At 42.5% G+C, this 8,297-nt stretch overlaps 1 pseudogene; it reads left to right on the top strand.

Moving 5' to 3' along the window:
- Rbm6-ps1 (RNA binding motif protein 6, pseudogene 1) lies at positions 2,623-6,673 on the top strand (annotated as a pseudogene).

Raw genomic sequence — 8,297 nt, 5'->3', positions numbered from 1 at the left:
CTGTATTTGCCAGGCACTGGAATAGCCTCACAATGTACAGCTATATCAGGGTCCTTTCAGCAAAATCTTGCTGGCATATGGAATAGTGTCTGCGTTTGGTAGCTGGTTATGGGATGGATCGCTGGGTGGGGCAGTCACTGGATGGTCCATCTTTTCATCTTAGCTCCAAACTTTGTCTCTGTAACTCCTTCCATGGGTATTTTGTTCCCCATTCAAGGGAAGAGTAAAGTATCCATGAGTTGGTCTTCCTTCTTGATTTTCTTGTGTTTTGCAAATTGTAACTTGTGTATTCTAGGTTTCTGAGCTAATATCCACGTATCAGTGAGTGCATATCATGTGAGTTCTTTTGTGATTGGTTTACCTTACTCAGGATGATATCCTACATATATATATATATACATTTACCTAAGAATTTCATAAATACATTGTTTTTAATAGCTGAGTAGTACTCCATTATGTAAATGTACCCCATTTTCTGTATGGTTCCATTTCTCTGTTGAGGGACATCTGGGTTCCTTCCAGCTTCTGGCTATTATAAATAAGGCTGCCATGAACATAGTGGAGCATGTGTCCTTATTACCAGTTGGAACATCTTCTGGGAATATGCCAGGAGAGATATTGCTGGATCTTATGGTAGTACTATGTCTAATTTTGTGAGGAACCACCAGACTGATTTCCAGAGTGGTTATACCAGCTTGCAATCCCACCAGCAATAGAGGAAGTGTTCCTCTTTCTCCACATCCTCACCAGCATCTGCTGTCACCTGATTTTTTTTATCTTATTCATTCTGACTGGTGTGAGGTGGAATTTCAGGATTGTTTTGATTTGCATTTCCCTGATGATTAAGGAGGCTGAACATTTTTAAAGTGCTTCTCAGCTCTTCTGTATTCCTCAGGCAAGAATTCTTTGTTTAGCTCTGAGCCCCATTTTTTAATGGGGTAATTTGAATTTCTGGAGTTCAGCTTCTTGAGCTCTTTGTATATACTGAATATTAGTCCCCTATCAGATTTAGGATTGGTAAAAAAATTCTTTCCCAATCTGCTGGTGGCCTTTTTGTCTTATTCACAGTATCTTTTGCCTTACAGAAGCTAATTATAATAGGCCTGCTTTTATATATTACTTGACCTTTTACCCTTTTACTGCTTTTACTATTCTGTCTTTATTTAGTGCATTTGTTGTTCTGATTATTATGTGTCTGGAGGAATTTCTTTTCTGGTCCAATCTATTTGGCTTTCTGTAGGCTTCTTGTATGTTCATGGGCATCTCTGTCTTTAGTTTTGGGAAGTTTTCTTCTATAATTTTGTTGAAGATATTTGCTGGCCCTTTAAGTTGAAAATCTTTATTCTTATCTACTGCTATTATCCGTAGGTTTGGTCTTCTCATTGTGTCCTGGATTTCCTGGATGTTTTGAGTTAGGATCTTTTTGCATTTTGCATTTTCTTTGATTGTTGTGCCCATGTTCTCTATGGAATCTTCTGCACCTGAGATTCTCTCTTCTATCTCTTGTATTCTGTTGCTGATGTTCACATCTATGGTTCCTGATTTCTTTCCTAGGATTTGTATCTCCAAAGTTGTCTCCCTTTGGGTTTTCTTCATTGCTTCTACTTCCATTATTAAATCTTGGATGGTTTTGTTCAATTCCATCACCTGTTTAGGTATGTGTTTTCTTGTAATTCCTTAAGGGATTTTTGTGTTTCCTCTTTAAGGGCTTCTACCTGTTTAGTAGTGTTCTCCTCTATTTCTTTAAGTGAGTTATTAACACCCTTCTTAAAATCCTCTTCCAGCATCATGAGATATGATTTTAGATCCAAATCTTGCTTTTTGGGTGTGTTGTGGTATCCAGGACTTGCTGTGGTGGGCGTACTGTGTTCTGATGATGCCCCGGGGTCTTGGTTTCTTTTAGTAAGATTCTTTCGTTTGCCTTTCGCCATCTGGTAATATCTGGTGTTAGATGATCTAGCTGTCTCTGGATGGAGCTTGTTCCTCCTGTCATTCTTTAGCCTCTGTCAGCACTCCTGGGAGACCAACTGTCTCCTGTGTCCCAGTTGTCAGAACACTCTCTGCAGGCAAGCTCTCCTCTTGCAGGGAAGGTGCACAGAAGTCTGGAGCTCAGATCCACCTCCTGAGACCTCCTGAGACCTCTGAGGGCGTCAGAACCCTCCCTGGAGGCTGACTCTCCCCTGGCAGGAAAGGTGACCAGGGGTCTGCATCTCAGCTCTGTTTCCTGGCTGAGGATGCAGGCCCAAATGGACCCTGTCCAAAAAGCTCTGTTGCTTCTGCAGCCCTTGTGCTCTCCTGCATAGACTGGTCTCATTGATCCCAAGATTCTGGGTGTGCTAGGGCCTGCCTTTGTCCCTGTTCCTGTTAGCATAAGACCCTGTGGGTCTTTTGGAACTGATGCTGTGTTCCACTCACCAGTGATCTCTAGGTCCCGGGTGTGCTAGGGTTCTGCAGCATGGAGAGTCCTCTGGGGACCTTGGGACCCTCCACTGAGATCAAGCAGAAGATCAATGTCTCCTTTCATAAGACCTTAAGAGAATTTCCTTGGGTTTTGTTTCTTCTTTTTATTTTTATTTGTTGTTGCATAAAAGAATTCATGTAGATGGCGGGAGAGGAGGCCTCGGGGTTTGCGGCCATACTTCATCTCCCATCGGGCACAAAGTTGAAGGTAGTGGCGAGACACCTTTGTGGAAGCCGAAGCTCACCCTGAGGAAGTTCCGGTCTCTGGATGCTGGGTCCGTTATGGCCACTGAGGAGGAGGAGTGGGCCGCGGCGGCTAAGCTGCTTTGGTACCACCTTGCTAGAGTTTGGTAGGAAAAAGATCTACTTATTGAAGCTTTCTTGACATCGAAAGAGATGTTGGGGGATTCTCGATCTGCTAACAGAACAGGACCTTTTCAGACTGGGTGAAAGCTGAAATGGGAGCATAAAAGTTTACTCGGACAGGAGACAGAGCTGAGATGCAGACCCCTGGTCACCTTTCCTGCCAGAGGAGAGTCGGCCTCCAGGGAGGGCTCTGACCCCAGGTCTCAGGAGGTGGATCTGACTTCCAGACTTCTGTGCACCTTCCCTGCAAGAGGAGAGCTCTACCTCATCTTAAAATAGCAAAACTTGCTGTTTTCTATGGATCTAGGACCTTGTTACAGAACTCTGCCCCCCAAAATATGTTTACAGAAGAATATGCTGTGATTAGAGAAGAATATGCTGGTGTGTAGATTTCAAACTCTCTGGACAATATGAATAACCCTGTCTTTGTTTCTACAGTGGGAGCCAAGAAGAAAGGTTTGCTCCCGGGTGGAACAGGGATTATCCTCCTCCTCCCCCTTAAGAGTCATGCTCAAGAGAGACACTCTGGCAACTTTCCTGGCAGAGATTCACTTCCCTTTGATTTCCAGGAGCATTCAGGACCTCCCTTTGCAAATATAGAGGAGCATTCTTTCAGCTATGGAGCTAGAGATGGACCACATGGCGATTATCAAGGAGGGGAGGGACCTGGACACGATTTCAGAGGGGGAGATTTTTCATCTTCGGATTTCCAGAGTAGAGATTCAGCACGGTTGGACTTCAGGAGCAGGGACATATATCCTGGGGATTTTCGGGATAGAGAAGGACCACCCATGGACTACAGATGGTACTCCTATGGATTATAGAGGTAGGGAGATACCTCATATAAATTATATAGACAGGGATTCTCATACTGTTGACTTCAGAAGTAGAGATATTCCTCCAACTGACTTTAGGGGGCGGGGCACTTATGATTTAGATTTTAGAGGCTGAGAGGGATCCCATTCAGATTTTAGGGGAAGAGATTTATCAGATTTGCATTTTAGATCCAGAGATCTTTCTCGTTCTGATTTTAGAAACAGAGATGTATCTGTTTTGGACTTCAGGGATAAAGATGGAACACAGGTGGACTTTAGAGGCCGAGGTTCAGCTACTACTGATCTAGACGTTAGGAACAGGGATACACCGCATTCGGATTTCAGAGGAAGACATGGTACTAGGACTTACCAAGATTTTCAGGGCAGAGAGGTAGGACCTTGTATGGAATTTAAAGATAGGGAGACGCCTCCTATTGATCCAAAAGTTTTGGATTACATTCAGCCTTCTCCACAAGAGAGAGCACATTCTGGTATGAATATGAACAAGAGAGATGAATCCATACATGACCATGCAGTGGAAAGACCTGCTTTTGGTGTTCAGAAGGGATAATTTGAGCATTCAGAAATAAGAGAAGGAGAAACACAAAGTGGAACTTTTGAACATGAATCTCAATCAGACTTTCAAAACAGCCAAAGTCCAATTCAAGAACAAGATAAGCCAAAGCTTTCTGGAGGTGAACAACAGAGTTCAGATGCTGGTCTGTTTAAAGAGGAAGGTGATTTGGACTTTCTTAGCCAACAAGACACTGATTACAGAAGCATTGAATACTGTGATGTGGATCACAGGTTGCCAGGAAACCAGATTTTTGGCTATGGCCAGAGCAAGTCATTTTCTCAGGGTAAAATGTCCAGAGATGCCCAACAAGACCTTCAGGATCAAGATTATAGGACTGTCCCAAGTGAGGAGAAACCTAACAGGCTTATTCGATTAAATGGGGTTCCAGAAAGTGCCAGAGATTCTTAATGCCTTTCGAACTTCTGATGGCATACCTGTAAAGGAGTTGCAGTTGAAGGAGTATAACACAGGTTAAAACTATAGCTATGTCTGCGTGGAATTTTCACTCTAGGAAGATGCCATCGGATGCATGGAGGCCAACCAGGGAACTCGAATAATCCATGACAAAGAGGTCACTCTTGAGTATGTACCAAGCCCAGATTTTTGGTACTGTAAACGATGTAAGGCTAGCACTGGTGGGCATCAGTCTTGTTCATTCTGCAAGGGCCCAAAGGAAGAAGTCAAGCAGGAACTAGTGTCCTATCCTCAACCTCAGAAAACATCCATACCAGTACCTTCAGAAAAACTGCCCAACCAGCCATGGCCTGCTGGTAAGGAGCATGAATTCAGGAAATGGGAGGAAGGCCAAGAGTCAAGATTACGACATCAGAAGAGAGATACAGAAAGATACTTCCCTCACTCTCTAAGGGAAGGGCTTGCTTTCCGAAGAGACCGGGAAAAGGAGTCATGGTCTGGAGAGACACGCCAGGATGGGGAGAGTAAAACAATCATGCTAAAACGTATCTATTGTTCCACTCCACCCAAAGTTATAGTCGAAGTGCTGGAGCCCTGCGTGCATCTCACTACTGCCAATGTCCACATCATCAAGAACAGGACTGGCCCCATGGGTCACACTTATGGTTTTATAGACCTTGACTCCCATGCAGAAGCTCTTCGAGTAGTGAAGATTTTGCAGAACCTTGATCCACCATTTAGCATTGATGGGAAGATTAGGTAGCTGTAAACCTGACCACTGGAAAATGAAGAAATGATTCTGGGGACCATTCTGACCACATGCATTACTATCAGGGTAAAAAATATTTCCGAGATAGGAGAGGAGGAAACAGAAATTCAGACTGGTCCTCAGATACAAATCGACAAGGGCAACAGTCATCACCTGACTGCTACATATATGATTCTGCAACTGGCTACTATTATGACCCCTTGGCAGGAACTTACTATGATCCCAACACCCAGCAAGAAATCTATGTGCCCTAGGACCCTGAGTCACCTGATGAAGAAGAAATCAAGGAAAAGAAATCTACCAGTCAAGGAAAGTCAAATAGCAAGAAAGAAACATCTAAAAGAGATGGCAAGGAGAAAAAAAGACAGAGGAATGACAAAGTTTCAAGAAAGTACCAGTGAGGGGAAGTCTCCCCTAGAAGATGTTTTTAAGAAGCCTCTACCTCCTACTGTGAAAAAGGAAGAGAGTCCTCCTCCACCTAAGGTGGTAAATCCATTGATTGGTCTCCTGGGTGAATATGGAGGAGACAGTGACTATGAGGAAGAGGAAGAAGAGGAACAGGCCCCTCCTGTTCACAGCCACAGCCTCTCCAGGAGATGACCAAGAAAGAGAATGAAGACGACAAACTCACTGACTGGAATAAACTGGCTTGTCTGCTCTGCAGAAGGCAGTTTCCCAAAAAGAAGTTCTTACCAAATACCAACAACTGTCAAATATGCACAAGCAAAACCTGGAAATTCACCGGAAGATAAAACAGTCAGAGCAAGAGCTCGCCTGTCTGGAGAGGAGAGAGCAGGCGGGAAGGTTTAAAGAAAAAGGAAATGACCGAAGGGAAAAACTACAATCTTTTGATTCTCCAGAAAGGAAACGGATTAAATACTCCAGAGAAACAGACAGTGATCGAAACCCTGTTGATAAAGAAGACAATGACACTAGTAGCAAAGGAGGCTGTGCCCAGCAGGCCACTGGCTGGAGGAAAGGGGCAGGCCTGGGATATAGCCATCCTGGATTGGGTTCATCAGAGGAGATTGAAGGGCAGATGAGGGGACCTGGTGGTGGTGCCCCAGGAAGAACCAGCAAGAGACAGTCTAATGAGACATACCGAGACATCATTCGAAGAGTCATGTTTGCTCGATATAAAGAACTCGATTAAGAGTGGAGACACCCCACAGGACACAATTTCCTCTTTGTTTTATTTGTCCTTTTCTCCATTTGTTTTGTTACTGTTCTTGCTGCTAGAACTTTTTTAAATAAACTTTTTTTGCAATGTGAGAAAAATAAGAATTCATGTAAATGGCACATGAAAAGAGAGACGATAAATCCAGTTCCCTAAACTGCACCATTAATTGTTTTGTGAGAGCAGAAACAGGGATTTAAGAGTGTCTTTGTCATTTAGTTCTATTGTTTAAAGTTTTTCCTATATTTTCTGATTTTCCAATTTGTCATATTAGCTCATACTTGAATTGCTTAACTCAAATTAAGTATTTAAATATACTTAAAATACTCCCACATTTCTTGCTCTAATTGATAAAAAAAAAACCCTTTTTTTTTTTATTCAAGTAATTTGGTAAAATCAGGCTTATTGGAAAGACTGAAAAGGAACCCAAGAAAGGGAAGAACTAACTTAAGAACTCAGGGAAATTCTGCTGATAAAATCCACACAGTCCCTTACATATTTCATTTCATTCCACCTCCATAAAATCCATATATTCCCTTACCCACCTTCATTTCATTCTGCTTCCTGGAGTTTGTCTTTAAAATAATCTCTTGGTCTTTAAAGAAATCTTTTTTTTTTCAATATGGTGGGGTTCAGATTTCTATACTGATAGGTAAAGACTAAGGAAACCAACTCCATTACCATCATTAGAAAGAAATTATGAGAGTCTGGAATAGCTGTACATGGAAAAGACCATTGCAATGGACATTCCTGGAATAAAAGAACTGCTCCTTCTTGAAGAGCATTCAGACTCAGGGTGAGAAGGTGACTGACACCTATGGATTGCTTTTTGGCTGCACACTGATTATAAAGAAGGCCAGAATGTTGCCAGAGGGAAAGCAGACATAGAGCTGGAGATGTGTAAAGAAATTCATCTGAGTATAACTTTCCATAATGTCAGAAAAAGATGGAGAAGAGAAATTAAGCATCTGCCATAAATGAGAACACTGGTTGTCCAATCAAAGTAATGAGCTAAAGCTCATACACATATCAACAACAAAGCAGACTCAGTGTGTGCATGTGTGTGTGTGCGTGTGTGTATGTGCGTGTGTGTGCCTGCCTGTGTGTGCGTTTGTGTGCGTGCCTGTGTGTGCTTGTGTGTGTGTGTGTGTGTGTGTGTGTGTGCGCGTGTGTCTGTGTGTGTGTGCATCTGTGTGTGTGTGTGTGTGTGTGTGTCTGTGTGTGTCTGTGTGTGTTGAGAGAGAAAGAGAGAGAATGATAATTTGAGAGGAAGTGAGGGAGTATGTGGAGAGCTGAAGGGAGGAATGAGAAGAAGGGATATGTTATATTTTAATTAAAATGTTTTTAAAATAATAAATGTGACTATGGGAATTTAACCAATTTCCTTCACATTGGGCCGTCTGCCTTGTGAACTCTGTCAGTGCTTCAGACAGGACCAAAAACCTACACTTAGAATCTGGGCATAATCATATTCAGCATGCAGTGAAATGAAAGAAAATGGTAATAATATCTAAACTATGAGTTGTAGACAGAAGCTCCAGGCTGCTTAAATAGTACCATTCCAAAGAGGCAGAGTAACAGAATTAAATAAAATCAATTCCAATAGGCTTAGAAGCCAGTTGGTTGGTTGACGGGTGTGCCATCTCCCGAACACTGTTGTTTGTATGTATTTGCAATTTCTAATAGCTATCAAAAAAGTAAAAATCTTTACTATATGTT

Source organism: Mus musculus, chromosome 1, assembly GCF_000001635.26.
Source record: "Mus musculus strain C57BL/6J chromosome 1, GRCm38.p6 C57BL/6J".
Lineage (NCBI taxonomy): Eukaryota > Metazoa > Chordata > Mammalia > Rodentia > Muridae > Mus > Mus musculus.
The sequence above is the reverse complement of the archived record's forward strand: the minus strand, read 5'-3'. Positions and strand labels throughout refer to the sequence as shown.